Raw genomic sequence first — 20,881 nt, 5'->3', positions numbered from 1 at the left:
CGGTTGCACAACATTGATTCAGCTAAAGATTGAGACAGTAGAAGAAATGAATATTGTACATTTGAAAACAGCCTCATGAAGGCCGGGCGCAGTGGCTCATGCCTGTAATCCCAGCACTTTGGGTGGCCTAGGAGGGTGGATCACGAGGTCAGGAGTTCGAGACCAGCCTGGCCAACATAGTGAAACCCTGTCTCTACCAAAAATACAAAAATTAGCCAGGCGTGGTGGTGGGTGCCTGTAATCGCAGCTACTTGGGAGGCTGAGGAAGGAGAATCGTTGGAATCCTGGAGGCAGAGGTTGCAGTGAGCTGAGATTGCACCATTGCACTCCAGCCTGGGTGGCAGAGCAAGACTGCATCTCAAAAAAAAAAAAAGAAAGAAAGAAAAAGAAAACAGCCTCATGAAGGATGTATCATATTTGTCAGATGCTAAACATTAATTTACTAAAAAAAAAAATGAGCTGGCTTTTTCCTTACTGGGCTTTATGATTTTTAAAATATTCCTGTTGTAAGTATGGTCATTATTTGAAAATTAAAAATGAGATATGGTCAAAGTTATTCCACAACTATATATATATACACACACACACACATATATATACACACATATATATACACACATATATACATATATACGCACATATATACACATATATATATACACACACACACACACATATTTTAATTTCAACTTCTATTTTACATATAGAAGGTATATGTTCAGATTTGTTACCGGGGTATATTGTACCCAGGTAGTGAGCACAGTACCCAGCAAGTAGTTTTTCAACCCACACTCCACTGCCTCCGTTCCTCCTCTAGTAGTCCATAGTGTCTACTGTTCCCATGTTTATGTCTAACACAGCTATATTTGATGCTTCCCTTTTTTTAGTTTCCTGTCCATTCCATTTCCATGTCTTGTCTGACCTTTCTTTCAAAATATTTTCTCTGTTTCAAAATGCTTCTGTAGTCCAAGGAAAAGTCAAACTTGAACAAAAAGAGGAACATCTCTTCTGGTGAGACTGGAGAAAAGGATTTAAGGTACAATGTGAATGGAAATTAATGTAATTTGTAGATTTTAGATCTACATTTTACAGCAAAGACCAAAAAAGTTGAGTAAAACTTTAAGCATTGCATAAACTACTATCTTTTAGTTTTCTGATACTAGTAACAGTAGATAACATCTTGAACCTTTATCATCTGCTGAGTGCTAGTCTTAATATACATTATTTCTGCTCCTTATAACAAAGTTTCAATGCAGTAGGCATTATCCATTTCTCTTTGTAGTTTTATGTATGTTTACTTCATGTATTTTGACACGCTTTTATTAAGTGCATATTTGTTTAGGATAGTTAGGTCCTCTCAATGAATTTATATGAATAATTCACCATTATGAAATGGCCTTCATTTTCCCGAGTGAAATTTTTTGCTCTGAAATCTACTTAGTATTGTATTAATACAATCATTTCAACTTTATTTTATGTTACTATGATATAGAATTTCCTATCTTTTTACTTTTAACTTACTTTTGTCTTTATGTTTAAAGTGGATTTCTTGGAGGTCTCAATCTGGATTGTAATTGATATGTTTATACGACTTATATTTAATGTATTTATGGATGTTTTGGTTTAAATGTATCATCTCGTTGCTTCTTTTCTATTTGTACTATCTGTTCTTTTCCCCTCTTTTACTCTTTTTTTAAACTTATTTTGCATTAATTTTTTTAATGATTCAATTTTATCTCCTTTGTTGGCTTATTAGCAATTGCTCTTTTTATGGTATTTCGGAGGTTATTTTAAGGTTTATCATATACAGTTTTTGCTTATCATGATCCAATGTCAAGTGTATTACATACCTTACATGTATTAAAAAACCTTACAACACTATACTTCCATTTTCCATTCCCATGCTTTGTGCTGTTGTCATACATTTTATTTCTACATGTGTTATAAACCTCACAATGCATTTTTTTGCTTTAAATGGTCAATCATTTTTAAAAGACATTTAAATATATGATAAATTCTTTCATATTTTCCCACATAGTTATTATTTCCAGTGCTCTTTATGTTTTAGTGTTGACTTAGACTCTCACCTGGTATTGTTTTGTTCTTGACCTTTAACACTTCTTAGAATGTAGGTGTGCTAGTGATGTATACTTTCTGCTTCTGGATGTCTTAAAATGTCATTACTGTACCTTTCTTTTTGAAAGATATCTTCATAGGGCACAGAATTCTAGAGTGACTTTTTTCCCAGTATTTTAAAGATACTGCTCCACTGTGTTCTTGCATTGTTTCCAACAAGAAATCTGCTGTTATCTTTATTTTAATTCCTAGTTGTGTAATGTGGCTTTTTTTCTCCCTTCTGTCTGCTTTTAAAATCTTTTCTTCATTTAAAAAAGCAGTTTGACCATAATGTGCCCTGGTATAATTTTCTTCACTTTTTTTATGCTTCAGGTTTGTTGGTTCATGGATCTGTGGGTTTAGACTTTTCACCAAATTTTGGAATATTTTTGGCCATTATATTTTCAAATATTTTTCGTTTCCTTTGGGAACTATAATAATGCCTATATTAGACAGCTTATAGTAGTCCTATAACTTACTCAAGCTCTGTTCTTTTTTCTTTAGTGTTTTGTTTTCTCTGTGTTTCATTTTGGATAGTTTCTATTGCTATGTCTTCAAGTTCACTTTTCTTTTACGTGCCTACTCTGCTATTAATCATATTCAATGTATTTTCCATTTCAGACATTGTAGATTTACCCTTTAGAACAGGAGGTAGCAAAATATGACCCATGGGAAATTATCCCTTGGCCCTTTTTTTGTACAGTCCATGAGCTAGGAATGATTTTACATTTTAAAAAGTTTTTGTAAGAAAGAATACTTTAAGTGGCCTGCAAAGCCTGAAATATTTACTTTCTGACTCTTTATAAATAACGTTTGCTGACCTTAACTCTAGAATTTTATGTCCTTTTTGTATTACCCATGTTTCTATTTTACAAGTTCAATGTTTCCTCTAGTTTCTTGAATATATGATATAATTATGACTGTTAATGTCCTTGTACATGAATCCTTATCTTGTCACCTTTATCATTTCTGGGTCAATGTCAATGGGTTGGGTTTTTCCCCTATGATGGGTTATATTTTCCCCTTTCTTTGAATTCCAAATAATTTCTGATTCAATGGCCAACATTATAAATTTTGCTTTGCTGGTTTTTGACATTTTTGTATTCCTATAAATATTCTTAAGCTTGTCATGGGGTGCAGTTAAGTCACTTGTAAACAGTTTGAATCTTTCAGATCTTGCTTTTATGCTTTGGTACATGGGACAAGAGCAGCATTTAGTCTAGGGTCGATTTTTCCCTAATATGAGGCACAGCTCTGTGAGTATTCCATGATGTCTTGTGAATTATGACATTTTCCACTCTCTTTGGTAGGAAGAGGCATTATATCCAACCCTGTATGAATACTTGGAATTGTTTGCAATAATTCTTTTCAAGTGTTTCCCCTAGCTTCAGATAGAATTTGTACATAAATGCACTTTTCATTACCCAGCTGAAGATTCATGGGAGATCTGCAGATTTTTGGAATTCTCTATGTAGCTGTTACCACTCCTCTACTCCACCCTGCAAACATTACCTACCATGGCCTCCTCTGACTTCCAGGTTTTTCTCAACTCAGAGATCACCAGGCTTTGTCTACGTTCCTCTCCCTGATGCACAATATGGATACTTTCTCCATGCAGTAAATTAGAGCAATTATAGAACTTCTCTTATTTTCTTTCTCAGGCATTATTGTCTTTCCTTGCCTGATAGACTTTTTCTAGAAAAACATTATATGTATACATACCTACATATATGTATGTATCAAGATATATATATCTGTATATCTACATATGTATGTATCTACATATATGTATGTATTTTCTATACATATACATATATGTATCTACATATCTACATATACATATATGTATCTACGTATACATATATATGTATCTACGTATACATATATATGTATCTACATATATATGTATCTACATATACATATATATGTATCTACATATACATATATATGTATTTTTCATTTGATTTTTTTAAAGGCCCTTCACAATTTAGCACTTACCTACCTTTCCATCTTAACCTTTGCCTTAGCTAAACTGATCATATTTCAGTCTTGGCACTTTGGCTCACTTTCTACCCCTGCCTAAGATTCCGTTTACCTTCTCATGCACAGTGCTACAGGACTTAGATAACACAGATTTCCAGTCTCTTAGAATCAAAATAGGGGTATCTTCCAATTTCTTAGAGAATTTTTACTTTAGGCAGGGTGTGGTGCCTCATGTCTGTAATCCTAGCACTTTGAGAGGCCGAGGCAGGCAGATTGCCTGAGCCCAGGAGTTTGAGACCAGCCTGGGCAACATGGCGAAACCCCATCTCTACTAAAAATACAAAAAGTTAGCCAGGCGTGGTGATGCACAACTGTAGTCCCAGCTACTCAGGAGGCTGAGGCATGAGAGTCCCTTGAACCTAGGAGATGGAGGTTGAAGTGAGCCAAGATCATGCCACTTCACTCCAGCCTGGGCGACAGAGAGAGTGAGACTCTGTCTCCAAAAAGAAGAAAAAAAAAAAGAATTTTTACTTTAGATTGTCCTTACCATAGTATTAGAATAGCAAAGTAGAAGGGATTAAAGATTAAAATGTATTTTTTCAAAAACTCTCCTTTCTCTCAAAGATATTTTTATAAATTAGAGAAGACTTGGGCTGGACTATATCTAAATGCAGAAAATAATTGCTGTTTCATATTGTTTGGGGAGGTCTATTCTTCTGCCTGTCAATGTGGTAAAATGAAAGGACTACTAATAATTTGGAGAATTGGATTCAAACTCTAGTGCTGTCCCTAAACTGTATGAATCTAGGCAAGACATATTAATCACCTGAGTCCTCAGTTTCTTCTGTGTTGTGAAAAAGATGTTAATGTCATAGGCTCCATCATCTGTGATTCTCCTGTTTTAAGATAACCTTGTCAGTTCTAATTAGTTTATTGCTTTCATTTCTTTCAATATGCCTTTGATATTTTCTCAGGATATTTCATTAAGCAGGAGAGGATGAGTGAAGTAGATTTTGGGCCCAGTTTGAGTCTGCTCAATTCTTTACAGGCTGTCAGTCTAGAAGCTGAATATTTTGTCTATCGTGCTAGTGTTTTTGAGATAGTCACAAACGCTTCACATATACTCTCTTGGCTAAGAAGGTATTAATCTTAAATTGAGTGTTTCTGGGATGTATATTATATAAAAGTTTCTTTGAGGCAGAGAACATCTTTTACTCTTCTTTCTATCTGCCAGAGTGCTTTGCACAAAGCAGGCTCCAATTAAATATACTTTATACTCTCATGTACCTTATCTCATTTATGAAACAATTTATTAAGAACGCATATTAAGATAATACTTAATTAAAATTCTGAGCCTTTAGGAAAAAAATCCAGATATAACCCACTTACCTTTTTATCTTTAAAGAGTTAGTTTATTATTTTTGGTCTTGCTAGACACAGTAAAATAAAGATAAATAAAGTAAAATAAAGGGAAATAAAATTATGTCCTTTCTGAAATCAGTTTAATGAATCCTTTAAACAAATTAATAGTTTGCCTTTCTTACATGTAGGCAGAGAGCATAAAATTTAATGTTAGATGATTTTTAAATTATAATGAAGATACTATTATTTGCTCACCTTTCCCTTTATCTCCACAAGACAAATAACAAACAGATCTTTAACATACCTGGACTGGAATGTTCTGTTATGACTGATATGAACAGTCATTTATCTAAAACTATATTTTATTTTACTGACAATAACAAGGCATAATGTCAGCCTTTCTTTTTTTTTTAGTTTACTCTAAATGTCTTCTGCTACCAGTTTATGCCCTTCCAAGCCATCCTCTACACTGCTGAGTGATTTTTATAAAATGTAAATTTTATTATGTTATCATGCTTAGGATTAAAATTCTTTGGTGGCTGTCCAGGGTCAAGTGAACATGTCTTAGCAAAGCTTATAAAGGCTTATAATGTCGGCATCTGGGATGGAAGTAACTTTGGCAGAGGGAAATAAAGGGTTCTGGAGCAAATGGAACCAGGAGGAGAGTATGAATAGGATGGCTTGAGGAAGCTTTTCCAGAGATGAAGACTACAATTGCTTTCCAGTGAGCATCAAGGTTGATATTTAGATAAGAGTATTTCCAAAGTGCCAAAACAATGAGACAGATTAAAAATGAAAAGGAGTTATATGTAAGAAGTAGAACTCCCCTTCATGTAGTGTGTGTGTGTGTGTGCGCGCGCGTGTGTGTATGTGTGTGTGTGTGTGTAGGGACAGCTTGGTGGTTTAAAGGAATTAGAACTGGACAAGAATGAACCTTCACAATCTGTCCCCTGCTAACATCTCCAACCCCCTTACTCACTCCCTAAAGTCCAGTCTTCTGAATGCATTATGCCTTTCTCTCCTTTGCCTTGAAACCTTCACAAATGGTATCCTTTCTTCTAAGACTCAGGTTCTTTCTTCCTGAAACTTTTCTTGGATCTGTCCTCCACTTGGCCATGGCCTGGTTAATTGCTTTCTTTCTGTGTTGCCATAACATTCCATTCACATCTCCCTCATCACACTCATACACTCACGATATTCTGTCCCCCAAAACCAGATATGAGTTTCTCGAGGTCATGCTCTGTCTCTTGTTCATGTTTTAATCCCAAATACTCATCACAGTTTTGGCAGATAAAAATCAATATGTTACTATTGAATGAAGGAGTTTACAAGTTCCCAATCAGTTAATTAACTAATTAATTACTCTTGTGGCTCAAACCAAAGTTTGTTACTCTCTCACCTTTCATTCTGATCCTGTCTTTCACCATCCTACTCTCTTTCCCTGCCTATACAAACCCCAGCTCCAAAAGTGGTGATTCAGTTCTATCAGTGAGATTTGGGAAATTGAAACCAAGGTATGAATGATGCTTAACCACTTCCCAAGATATTTGCATTTCTGTTTAAAATTAATTTTACTGTAAAAATAATACATGCTTATTTTGGGCAATGTAAATAAATATTGAACAATTATTTACTTGTAGGCACTGAGAATACAGCAATGGAAGGGTGGGGAGGCAAAAATCTGCTATCATGGAATTTAAGTTCTAATGGAAGGTGACACCAAACAAAGGAGATAGGTATATAGTAAATTAAAAGGTAATAAGTGCTACATTCCTGTGTGTGTGGGGGGTGGGGGGGAGGGAAATGGGCAGATAATTTATCATTTTAATTGATATGTTGCTGAACTATAAGGCCACATTTTTATCAGATAGAGAAAGAACTGTACATCATTATCACTTGGAGATCCTGTATTTTGAGCTGGACATAGTGACTGGCTGGGATGTTGAATTGTCTCCTTTGAGAAGGAGGTTAGCTCTGTGTAGGAAGAAGAATAAAAAAGACTATGTGATAACCAGTAGAATAGGTTCAGCAGAAACTGGCTAACTGTTCACCAAACCCAGTTTTTCATCTGGTACACAGAGAGATTACATTTCCCAGCCTTTTTTGCAGTTAGAAGCAACAATATACGAAGTTCTAATTAGTGGGATGTTAGTGGAAGTAATGAGTGCCACTTAAAATGTCCCATGTATATTCTCCTTTTGTTCCCTGTTTGCTGGTTAGATGCTAATTCTTAGGGCAGCCTGAGAAACTATGTATTGAAGATGGTAGAGGCTCCATCAGCCTGAATATCTTGATCTTGAAGACAGTACCTCACATGTCGCACTCTGAAATCATGCTCTCCTCACCTCCTTGACAGTGCCACTAGTTGAACAACAGAGGAATAAGTTAACATATTTTATTAAACCACAGAATTATAAGTTATAGCAGCTAATGTTCCCTTGACTAATACAATAAATAATATTCTTTATTATGTTTGGGAGATATCCATCTACTTCTAGTATACTGTGGGTGTTTTAAAAATGAGGAGTTGGCATTAAATGTATTAGGTACCTTTTGATATCTATTTTTATTTTCTCGTTTGACATATAAATGCCACATGGTTATGTCTAGTGTTCTAGATTAAACTATAATTTCATGAAAGTAAAATTTCCTTGGTGGGAACAGATTTTTCTTTTAATATATATTTTGTTTGTTTGTTTGTTTTTTGTTTTGAGACAGGGTCTCGCTCTGTCGCCCAGGCTGGAGTGCAATAACACGATTTTGGCTAATTGCATCCTGGGCTCAAACTGATCCTCCTGCCTCAGCCTCCCAAGTAGCAGGGACTACAGGCATGTGCCACCATGCCTGGCTAATTTTTGTGTTTTTTGTAGAGATGGGGTTTCACCCTGTTGCCTGGGTTGGTCTTGAACTTCTGGACTCAAGGATCTGCCTGCCTCAGCCTCCCAAAGTGCTGGGATTATAGGCATGAGCCACCACTCCCAGCCTTAATATATTTTTGAATTTGATTTGGCAGATTATATTTAACATTACTTCATCTATATCCATAAATACTATTTTGTTTAATTTCCTTTCCTTTCTTTTTACTTCTTTCTCTTCTTCCTCAAGTAGTCTCCCTTGTTTTTTTTTGTTTCGTTTTGCATTTGTCATCTGTTGATATCAGATTTGTAAACCTGATCAAATCAATTTGGAAGTTTTTTTCTTTTTAGTTATATCACATGGTATTTTAAAAGAATTTGTTGTTAAAAACCATCTTGCTCTATAGTCCTTTTATATTTTCCTGGAAAAAGATTATGTTTTCAGATAGGCTTCTACCTAGCATATATTCTTTTTATTATTTCTGGTTTTCCCTATGAGCTCAGATACAAAGTTGGAAAATAAGGTTCCCTAGGGTATAATCAAGGTAAGGATAATGGCCAGAAGTTCTGCATAGGTAATGATCCATGTTTTTATAAATATATTTCTATGTAAAATATTCTAAACATATGTGAAAAGATAAGAATAATGAACACTTGAGCCACCACAACCCATCTTTGTCAAATGTGAACACTGTCTTTTTTTTTTTAACTTTATAACTTTCAGTAGGATCTGCTTTTGGAACTGAATCTTGATGCTGCTTATGTTATGAATTTTAGCTATGTTTTGATACAGTTATTTCTCATTGTCTTGGAATAATTACTTTGAAAGTTTCATCATGTGATTTTTTTTTAAAAATGGTAAAATTTAATATAAAACAAGTTATTGTATATATGATATATGTTATATATATGTATTATACATATAAAACACAAACTAATTGTAAGGCTACGTGCTAGTCACATTACTTTTCTTTTAATTCCTTACCATATAGGCAATACAACATACTTGCCATTAGTTCTGGCTCTTCAAAAATAACAAAACCTAATTTAATAGTCTGGTGCTTAAAAACAAACGCAATGAAATCATCTAAATTTGGGCTCAGCTGTGCAACTCTGGGAAAGTTACTGTTCTAAATTTCTTTATTTGTTGATATGGTTTGGCTGTGTCTCCACCCAAATCTCATCTTGAATAGTAACTCCCACTATTTCCACATTTCGTGGGAGGGACCCAGTGGGAGGTAAATGAATCATGGGGATGGGTCTTTCCCGTGCTATTCTCATGATAGTGAATAAGTCTCACGAGATCTGATGGTTTTAAAAACAGGAGTTTCCTTGCACAAGCTCTTTATCTCTTTTTTTTTTTTTTTTTTTTTTTTTTTGAGACGGCGTCTCGCTCTGTCACCCAGGCTGGAGTGCAATGGTGTGATCTCAGCTCACTGCAACCTCCGTCTCCCAGGTTCAAGTGATTCTCCTACCTTAGCCTTCTGAGTAGCTGGGATTATAGGAGCCTGTCACCACGCCCAGCTAATTTTTGTATTTTTAGTAGAGACAGGGTTTCACCATGTTGGTCAGGCTGGTCTCAAACTCCTGACCTCATGATCCACCTGCCTCAGGCTCCCAAAGTGCTGGGATTACAGGTGTGAGCCACCGTGCCCAGCCAGCTCTCTCTTTTTGCCTGCTGCCATTCATGTAAGATGTGACTTGCTCCTCCTTGCCTTCTGCCATGATTGTGAGGCCTCCCCAGCCATGTGGAACTGTAAGTCCACTAAACCCTTTTTCCTGTATAAATTACCCCCTCTCGGGTATGTCTTTATCAGCAGCATGAAAATGGACTAATAAATCAGTAAAATGGTGAAATAACAGCAACATTATGGAGTTGTTGTGAGCAAAAGCATGTAAGGTGCTTGGTTTAGCACCTATTACATAGTAAGAATTTATTTTTTTATTTTAGAAACAATTTTTTCTAAAATAAAAATAAAAAATAAATAAAAAAATTTTTTTTTTATTTTAGAAACAATTTTTTTCCTAAAGAAGATTAAGTTTTTTTTTATGTCTTGGCATTTAGAAAATTAACTGTGTTCATGTTGTTTTATAAATTAGTAGTATGCTCACCTTCCAAGTAGATAAGAACCTATTATTTTTGATCCTGTGAAAAAGCAGAGGCGCCTAACTTGCTGTGTCTCCTCACATCTCCCCCCTCTTCCTCCCCTCCAAGTTCTTTGGATCAACTGGAGAAAGGGCTGTCATAGAAGTTTTATCACTTGGCATTGTCGTACCACAGTCTACTATAAGGAAAACATACCAGTGAACCAGTGAGTCTGGTCTTTTCTCTTAGTGGAGAGAAGGGCATATGGTCACAATTTCTCTACCAGATGGAAGAGGAGTGGCTTAGTTTTCAGTTTTGTTTAATCACCATAGACTTTCACTTCAGATTTCCCACTTTCTCAATCCCAAAGTAGGATGCTGCTCTGAGCTTGATGGTAACAGCTCACAGACTCATCAGAATTGAAATGAACAAATATTTATTTATCTTTTATAACAAGTAAGGCAATGTTGCTTAAAGGAAAACAAACAAACATAAAATATTCCATTGACAATGCATTTTTTCATCTGTTCGGCACAATGCTTTTGTCGTAATGGAGATGTGATAGCAAACTTTCCAGGACATTCAGTCTTCGGCGGCAGCACTTAGGGCAGATGACTGGCTGCTGCAATGTGAATACAAGAATGCCTGACTCACCAAATGATTTCCTAGAATAGTTAGCTGGGTGGAGACTCACCAAGTTAATAACTAAACCCAACCCTGAAGTCTATTGGCAAAGGACATATTTGAGCTTAATGACTCTGTATACACCCAGAAAGATAAAGGAGGCTTTGAGATCCTGCTTGGTAGACTGGGAAGAGGAAAATGACTCATTAGGTACCTGGAACATTGAATGGCCTGCACTGGAAATATTTTGAAAGGCGAGTTGAAGTACTAAACCAGTCTTTCAGAGGCTATACCGTATCAAGCCTGAGACAGATGATGATTCAATAAATGACTTTTAAAAGAGAGAAAATGTGCAACAGAAACGTAGGGCAGAACAAATAATCTCTGCATTATAAACAGGTGAATCAAAAGCTGTGCTGGCTTAGAAAATGAAAAACTAGTTAAAACACCTCCACAACTTTAAAACATTTTCTACTTAACTATAATGTTAAATGACCTAAGGTATATGAAGCACCTATCCCAGTGTCTGGCTGACATATGGTGTCACTCGATATACTTTTCTTCCTTTCATCTCTGATCTTTGCTTTTTTCGATTTGTTTGTTTAAGAGAAAAAAGTACTTTAAGATGATATTGCTGTCTAGTTTCATGTAAGTCCATATTTTGAAGACATTAGTGTCTAAAGTCTAGCACTCTCTGTTGGTTTTACTATTAACAATAAACAAACATGACAGGAAATTTAGTCATCTGTATCAAACATCTGTCATATGGTTCAGAAATTATTTTGGGGCAACATTTTGGAATGAAGACTGTTAGCTCGCTTTGGTATACTCATGACTTTGTTGAAACAGTACACATAGCAAAAATATAAATTTTAAAAGTATCACTGGTAACTCCATGTAGTTATTCATTTTTAAATGCTAAACTATGAGTATTGTTATTTTAAGTTTGGATCTGATTTTTCTGGTCCTTCCCCTGAGAAAATAAATGATACTTGGAAATATTAGCGAATTAGAGCAACTTTTCAACTTTTCCACAATAGATTATTCCTCAGGCTAGAAAAAAATTTATTCCACAAATACCACTCAAAGTCATTTCATTCTGAATCAGGATAACAAACACTCTCATACATAAAATCAAATATAAAAGAAATGAGCAATCTAAAATATATGGATGCCTCTTTTTCAGCTCTATCCAGTCACCTATTGCATGTTTTCTTAAAGTGTATATTCAATCATTCTATATATTTAGAACTTCATTAAACTTTGAGATAACCTCAAAATATATTTTGTCATCAACATTTAATCATGTATCTCTCACTTAATGAGGTTTTTACTGAATCAAGGTTTTTCTTTTCTAGAATATGTTAATATCACTATCTTTTAGGACAAAATATCAGTAAAAAATTCATGAGGATTTACTTGACTGAGCATATGTGGAATTTTTAAGGCTGGATTTTAACTATTTTGAGAACTCACCTTCCTATTTTGGACCCTTTCTGCCTCTCTGCTCCGACAAACACTGTTTGGGGCAAGTTTAACCTCAATAGATACAACCTTGTTGTTGAGCCAGTCCGTCTACCGACAGGACGTAACTTGTAAGAAGGAGAGGCACTGGTGTGTGAGAAAGATTGCAGCTGCAGCTGAGAGACAGGTCTGCCACTTCCCTTCCCTTTGCTTTGCTACCAAATCTATGCGTGCCTCAGAAGTAGGCCATGTAACTCAGGAGTGTCAGGAGCTGTGACTGATACCAGGCTCTTTGTAAGGAAGAGGAGAAAATGCAGGATGCAGAATAATTGAAGGGGAGGTGGTGCGCCCCAAAGGAGGAACAAAGAAAGAATGGTCTGAAGACTTCAAATGCTTGGCAACCTTATTTTTTTTACCTAGGGCCAGCATTTGTATGAATATGGGTGCGTGTGTGAATTTGTATACAGGAAGGAATTAGTATTGTGAAATAACCCCAAACACGACTGGTCAGTCTGCCTCCCTTTGAAAAACAACAATAAAGAAAAAAACTACTTTGAATAATCTTATAACAGGAAATAACACAATGGAAACTGGAGAATTTTGATGTGGAAAAATCTAAGCACCTAGAACAATAGAGGCTAAGTAATTAAAATACTGTGCATATGTAATTGAAGTTGAAAACAAACAAAGGGAATTTTAGGCACTCAGTTTAGTTTACTAGGCAGCAAGTAAGGTAATGAAAGTATGAGTCACCCATTTTCTAGGTTTTCAAACATATCACAGATTTTTAGTACTCTCATCTTCAAGTATAATTGTAACCCTTATTGTCTTTGGATTGCAACTTTCTTCAGATCGTAGTAGTAAAGAATTGACAAAGGATTGATTGCATACGTTTCAGAAAAATATGTACTGGTAATTTTAAAAATCTATTAATAATAAAGATGAATGGGTTATTGCAGAATTAAAAAGGCTTATGTATCATATTTTAATTTAGTCAGATTGGAGTAAGTTTCTCCTACTATTATGAAGTAGAGATGTCATGTATGTGACTAGTTATTAGACAGCCATCAGATTATTGTGATAAATACATACCTACGTATAACCTAGATCATTACAGGAAGAAGTTACTGAAGTAATAATACACCACAGAAACAATACCATGATGATAAGTGTTAAGGAATGAAGTTCTTTCCCTATGAATTCTAACTAATTCATTATTTTCACAGTCTATCTCATTTCAAGACCTGTATTTCCCTTTTAGACATAGGACACCTGGGTTGTCTGATCATAAACTCTTTCTCCAGTGGCCTTTGGCCTTTTAAGTAGATCTGTTTTGTTTTGGCAAAGAAAAAAGAAAGGAGGAAGTGAGGAGGAGGGACTTGAAGATGTGCTACTGCTGGGAACAAATTTTGATTTTCTAGTTTTGCTTGGTGGGAAGCCTAGTTGTTATTTGTACTACTCTTCCACAGTTAGTGTGTTTGAGCAACTTCAAGTTCAGTGGCAGCTCCTCATAGACTCATTGTTCAGAGTTTGTTTATTGTGAAGAATTTGCTTTTTACAGTTTATTTATAAAATGCTCCTTACTATTCTTATATTAATTCTTTACATCACTTTATTCTTCATTCTCACTTCCTTTGTTTGCCTCAGTTTGATTCATTATCCTTCAATCATTCAAATATCCTTCATTATTCAAATCGCTGCTTTACTGACCCATTCTCTAAACATATTTTTTTATATTGACAACTGACTCCTTGGAAAGAGTGAAAATAATAATACTATCTATTAGGGAGCTTTACTAATAATCCTATAATGCTTTGTGAATAATGATTAAGATATTTAATAAACTGTATCTTTGAAGTGATCATTGATGAGATTGCTTATTTATACTCAAAACAGTGAAACAAACTACTTCAAGTTGAATAAAAATGCATTTATCTACATGAACTACTTGCAATAATTAATTCTAAAATGTCTATTAGGCTAGTAGGACATTGTATGAGAAGTTTAAGCCATATTCAGGTCGGGGGTAAGAAATATTTTAGACTTTTGTACTAAGTATGAAAACTCAGGTATTAGCCTGATGTTTCTTTGACTAAGCCTTGTACTTTATATAGCTTGTTCTATATTCAGTTATGCAATCTTTTAGAGTAGCTGAAAGGATATTAAAACAATATCTTTCAGTTTTGCTTTTCTTTTCCAGTAACTAGCTTCCATGTTAATGAGCATATTCAATCTTCCTTCTCATTAGTTTTTAAGAATTCTAGGAAATACTTTCCATGGCATGTTGTGAGAGATTTTATTATAGGATTAAAATCCTTTCAGCAAACAATAGGCACACATGAGGCAGGGTCCAGGTATTCTGTCTTATAAGCCAACACTACACTTCAGGTAACTCTAGAAATGGACTACATTTAATTATTTTCTACTTTGTTTTTATGGCAAAAGCAGCCATGTCAAACATTTTTCATACCATATCTTACCTCAGATTCTCTACCTTGTTTCAGGACAGTGGAAAAGCTGCTGGAAAAAAATGCAAAAACAATTTTTTGACTTGAGTTCATATTTTTCATTCAATGTCTGCTGGGCCCTCAATGTAACTTTTTTTTTTTTTTTTTGAGAGGGGTCATCCTTCTATCATTAACTACTCCTAATCTTCACTGCTACACAGAGTTTCCAATATTTAGCAACAGATGGCTTTGCTTTTACCTTATAGATGAGGCCAAAGCACCAGGTAGGTGAAAGGTTCTTGTATGGGTTCGAACCCTGACAGCGTGCCAACAGACAACACGAGGCAGTGTGGAGCAACATGCTGTTTTAATGAGCGCCTGGGTGCAGGCGTGCTGAGGCCTAAAATGGCATCAGCACCAAATGAGGATGGGGCAGAGGTTTTATAGTCTCCTGTAAACAGGAAGTGTCTCAGTCTGATGTAACTGCTACGTGGTACCTAGATGGCCTCTCTCTGTCTTCACAGGGTATATATGTTCCGGCCAGCTCTCTTCCTGCTTCTGCTATCTTGCTGATGCATGCTGCTAGCACAAGTGGCCTTGCACCTTGGGACTGGGCCTGAGGAGGGCGGAGTTATTCATTCTCTTAAGCTTTCAGGCCCCGGTGAGAATCTTTCAGCAGGAGCTCTTTCAGCTTTACCGACTACAGTCTACACACTTACCTGCTTCCACGCACACCCTTATCGTTCTCTTTCTCAGTGGAAAATATGTGCTTCCCTTGGCAAAGGCCAACCTGTTTATCTGTGCTCCTGAACACAGCCTCTCCAATGTACTTGTTATATATATGTGTGTGTGTGTGTATATATACACAACTATATATATATACATATATGCAACTGTATATGTGTGTATATATACACACACTATTTATGTATATACATATATATATATTTCCCCCCCACCATGGGGTCTTCCCATTTTGCCCAAGCTGGTCTTGAACTCCTGAGCTCAAGTGATCCACTCACCTTGGGCTCCCAAAGTGCTGAGATTACAGGCATGAGCCACTGTGCCCAGCCTGTCCTTGTGCCTTTGATTCATCATTTACCCTCTCCTTCTTCTTTATTTTTCCACTGGTCCGTTGTCACAGGCCTTAGTCTTCTGCCAGCTGATAAATGGGAATGTTCCACAGGTTCAGTTCTCACCCTTTTTCTTCTTTCATTGTGTATATCACAAAGGAGATCTTATCCACATTCATGGCTTCTGCACACACATTAAAGCCATGTACACGTGCCTTCAGCCCTAGGTGAGCTCTAGGTGCCCACAGGACCTCTCTACCTTTCTTCTCAAAGATAAGTCAATCTTAACATGTTCAAAATGAATCCATTATAATTGATGTATTAATCTGTTCTCACATCGCTAATAAAGACATACCCAAGACTGGATAATTTATAATGGAAAGAGGTTTAATTGACTCACAGTTCAGCATGGCTGGGAGGCCTCAGGAAACTTACAATCATGGCAGAAGGGGAAGCAAACATGTCCTTCTTCACATGGTGGCAGCAAGGAGAAGTGCAGAGCGATGGTGGAGAGCCCCTTATGAAACCACTAGATCTCGTGAGAACTAATTCACTATCATGAGAGTAGGATGGGGAAACCATCCTTATGATTCAATTATCTCCACCTGGTCCTTCCCACGACACATGGGAATTATGGGAACTACAGTTCAAGATGAGGTTTGGATGGGGACTATATCGGATGAGAATAAAAAAAAATCATTTCTTCTGTATTCCCCTTGTCCTGTATTCTCTCTATAGTGAATGGCATTATGATTGTCACATCCTGAAACCTAGGAATCAACTCGTGTCTTCCCTGTCTCTTACTCTCTCACCTTCAGAGAATCACCAAGCTCTGTTGAACTTAATTAACAATGCTGAATATGGAAAGGCATTTTTTAAAGAAGACTAAATGTATTTTCTCAATTTTCACAGTCACTATATTATGTGGGTGGCTAATATCATCTCCATTTTAAAATTAAGAAAATTGAGGCATCGAGAGGCAAAATAACTTGCTTTGGTCACACAGGTAATAAAGGGCAGGGATGGGATCCAAATCTAGGCAGTTTACACGCTGGCCTTTTAACAACCATAACATGGTCGGCTTACTAAATGCCAGGATCTTAAATACCTCTTCAGCTCATTTCCTCCTATTCTTTCTCATTTTGGTAGACTTGGTTCATGTGCTTCTTTTCTGCTGTGTGACTTCTTACAACCTGCTGCTCTAAATCCATTTTTAAGATATCTTACTAATTAGCCTTCATCAACATTTTCAGGATATTGGCTAAGCTATGTATTTGTAATCTATAGATTTGAGATTTTGTTTCAAGAAAATTATATTCAATTATATATTTGAATTTTTCCCATTCCATATATTATTTTCTTCCATGACAGTGATTATTTGTTTAATGTCCATACTACCTCCTTTCTTATTTTATCTCTGTTCTTTTATGTTATTTCCTCAAGGCTATTCTTTTTGTCCTAGACTGTATTTTTATCCATATCTATGTCTTACCATTTGTTGACTCTAATGAGAATTTCACCTCTGTAATAATTTCATCTTATGTTTCTATTAATCTCTGAGCTCCACAGACCCACTTTTTATCTCCTGTTCTTGCTTCATCTCTCTTTTGATCGATCTCTTGTTATTCTTTCAGGATAATTTTTTTTTTTTTTTTAGGGAAAGCCAACTTGCCTTTAGTTTCTTTGAGTCTTGGGAGAACTGTTTGTTTGAGATTGACCTATTTTTCTATGAATAGGTCCTGAAATTTTGTGTTCTTCATTTGCCTTTTGTTTCTTTTTTTCTCCTATGTATTTTTTCTTTACTGTCTAACTTCTACCAGGGAAATGGATGTTTCAGAAAGAATTAAAGATAAAGACGAGTGATAGTTTCTGAAATTAAAAAATAAATGTATACAAGTTTTGAGAGAGAATTTTATAAATTCCTTAATCTTTCCTACTTAACATACCCAGGGCTGAGCCTGGATGACCTAGAACATAGAGTTCTACTGTAGTATAGAAAGGATGTCCCTTCAGTCAATGGTAGTGAACTCAGAAAGCTTGCTTCCAACCGGGAAGGAAGACAGGATGTAGGGAAAATTAAAGAAAAGCTTGTCTATTTTTCTAGGAATAAAAGGGGAAGGGGAGAGAAGAAAGAGAGAGAAGGAAGAGATTCAGGAAAGATGTGTTTCAGTTCTACATGTGCTAATTAAGTGAGGGCAGAACAGGCCAAGGACTTTTATTTCTGTTTCCTATTTTGGATTTTGAGAGGACCTTAACTCTCAGACATCCCTGAAGAAATCTGGAGGGATGGCTACATTATCTTGGAGGCATAGCAGAATCAGGTATTTGGAGGTTCTTAAGTTTAATTTCCCTGCTGTCTTAGTTTGTGTCCCTCCAGAGACAGACCTGTGGCAATGAGTGGAAAGGGTTTTGTTTGGGATATGTTCCCAAGAAACACCAGTAGATAATGGGGAAGTTAAACAGAAGGGAAGAAAACCAATAAAAGTGTGTTATCACATTATCACTGTGGGCAGTTGGAGTTTGATCCTGCTGGGGAACCCTGGGGGACAGCTTACAACACTTACTTCCAGTTTATCCCAGTTATTGGTTGAGAACTGCTCCCGAGAAACATTAATTCCCTGGTATTTTAAGTCCGTTGTGTGTTCAGACTGAGTAGTCACTCACGGCCAGAGAAAGCCTTCAGGCAAAAAATTGAGGCATTGGCAGGTGAAGGGCTGGTGTATATGGAAATGGCAATTGTTGAAGAAATATTGGCAGTGCCCTGAAAGTATATGATACACATGGTCTGACTGCTGTCACGGTATACTGAATATATAGCATTTAAAATGAATGAAGTAGAGATACACTTATGATAAATCTCAAAACTACAATAATGAATAAAGAAAAGTTATTGAAGAATGCTACCACATGATTTCATCTATATAAAGCTAAAAACAGGTAAACCAAACAATATGCATAATTATATGTATCATACCCGTGGTAAAGCTGCAAAGAAAAGCATGGAATGATATTCACAAAATTCAGCGTAGTGTAGCATTTGCCTCTTATGGGGGAGAAAGGGAAATGAAGCTTTTGGTTATGTTCTATTTCTTAAGCCGTATGGTAGGTAAATGGGTGTTTGTTTTATTATTATTCTTTAAACTATACATATAAATTATACTTTCTTGTTTGTATATTTCATTAAAGTAAATCTAATTAATCTAAAAGAGGCATGTTAATGTTAGGTCCCTTTTCTTGCTTCAGAAAATAAATCACAGGAAATTGTAAGCATTTTAACAATTCAGTTGCATGGAAACAGCTGAATACCAAACTCGAACTCAGTCACCAACTCTGATGCCAAATTGTTTTTATTTTAAGTTTCTAATATTATATAACTTAAATAATACAATACACCTAGAAACAGCAAAGCAGTCCTATCTAGGTGTCAAAATACTGCTAGTCAATTCTAATAATGGAATGATAAACCACAGTCATGGACTATATTTCCATCCTTTAATATTTTGGCTAGAGTTTTAATTTAGTCTCTAGGTAGAACATACATAGATCAAACTAGATCAAGGGATATTCTCAAAGTGGCAAAATGACAACCTTCGACTTTTTAAAACTCAGAAATCACTCTTCTCCCCGTGAGAATGTATATTATTTCTCCATATGTGGTTGGAACCATAGAAACCATGGTTGAAAACATTGTTGGGACAAACAAGCATGACTATTTTTAAGACTCTGATGATTTTGGTTATAATCAGCACTGAACTAGTAAGTCATATGTAATTAGGTTGATGATATATTTAATGTCTAATGGATCCTGGCAACCTCTGATCAAATGCCTTTCAATTAAACATCACAACAGCTCCAGGGCATGAGTCCTCTGTGTCAGTACACAAATGGATATTTACATAGACCCACTGTGCAGCTGAATTCTATTATCTTAGTAGTCCATGTGGAGAGACAACCAAATATCTATAATAGAAATGTTGAGTAACTCCTTTCAGCTTTATCTACTAAATGTGTCTTTTAAAAATCTTTTTAAAACTTTATTGTGAAATACAGTATATGTAATAGAAATGCACAAAACAACAAAAAAAATTGGCACATTATTCTAAAGGCAACACCCATTTAACCACCATCCAAGTAAATAAGTAAAACAAGGCTAGCACCCTTTTAGGCACTCATGTGACTTTCCTCCGGGCAAACCCCTCGGTACCTTCAGAGGGAACCACTACCCTGGTGTTTTTGTTTTCTAGGAAGACAAGGGGAAGGGAGAGAAGAAAGAGAGAATTCCTGAATTCCTGGCTTTGCTTTATAGTTTTGCTGCCTAACTATGCATTCCCAAGCAATATAGTTTAGTTTTGCCTGTATTTAACTTTTATAAATGGAATCATAGTATTTATGTTACTGTTTCTTGCTTCTTTTGCCCAATATTATATTCCATTAGATTCATCCATGTTACCCTACATAGGTGTTCTCCTTAAGCTTGTAAATGTTTCTACATGATCTAGCTGCCATGTTTTGTAATTTCTGCAGCACTCTAGGGATGGGAGGTATCAATAATTCTACTTTGGTGTGTATGTAATTGTAATTAACCTGGCCCATTGTAATTAGCTTGGCCCTTCCACCATATGATAATACTTTAAAAAATTATAGAATGTATTGAGTATATACCATGTTCTAGGATTTTATGAAGCACTGTTCATGTGCTATTGCTGTACTCAAGATCATGCTGCCTAGTATGTAGTTTTAGCATACCTTTTTATAGACAAGAAACTGAAATTCAGAAAGAAAAAGTAAATTCAGAGTGTAGTCTTTCTGATATTTCATTATTAGGAACACTTTTTTTTTTTTTTTTTTTTTTTTTACTATTTTAGTCATGTT

The 20,881-nt window shown here is 35.7% G+C and overlaps 2 long non-coding RNA genes across 12 annotated transcripts in view; one reads left to right on the top strand and one right to left on the bottom strand.

Annotated features, from left to right (window-relative positions):
• LOC134761532 (uncharacterized) overlaps positions 1-20,881 on the top strand; it is a 68,606-nt gene that overhangs the window by 4,292 nt on the left and 43,433 nt on the right. For 9 of the 11 annotated variants that reach the window (XR_010140242.1, XR_010140241.1, XR_010140238.1 and 6 more), the window contains one exon: positions 966-1,036. The exons of the other annotated variants lie outside the window; for them this stretch is intronic. This is a non-coding gene — a long non-coding RNA (uncharacterized LOC134761532). The remainder of the gene's footprint in view (positions 1-965; positions 1,037-20,881) is intronic. 11 annotated transcript variants of the gene reach the window in all.
• On the bottom strand, positions 10,821-16,029 carry LOC129059973 (uncharacterized). Its single transcript, XR_008526236.2, has 4 exons — positions 15,959-16,029; positions 15,196-15,552; positions 14,970-15,009; positions 10,821-11,023 (listed from the first exon to the last, which is right to left on the bottom strand). It is a non-coding gene; the product is annotated as an uncharacterized LOC129059973 (long non-coding RNA).

Source organism: Pongo abelii, chromosome 5, assembly GCF_028885655.2.
Source record: "Pongo abelii isolate AG06213 chromosome 5, NHGRI_mPonAbe1-v2.0_pri, whole genome shotgun sequence".
Taxonomy (NCBI): Eukaryota; Metazoa; Chordata; class Mammalia; order Primates; family Hominidae; genus Pongo; species Pongo abelii.
This window is presented reverse-complemented; position numbering and strand designations above follow the sequence as displayed.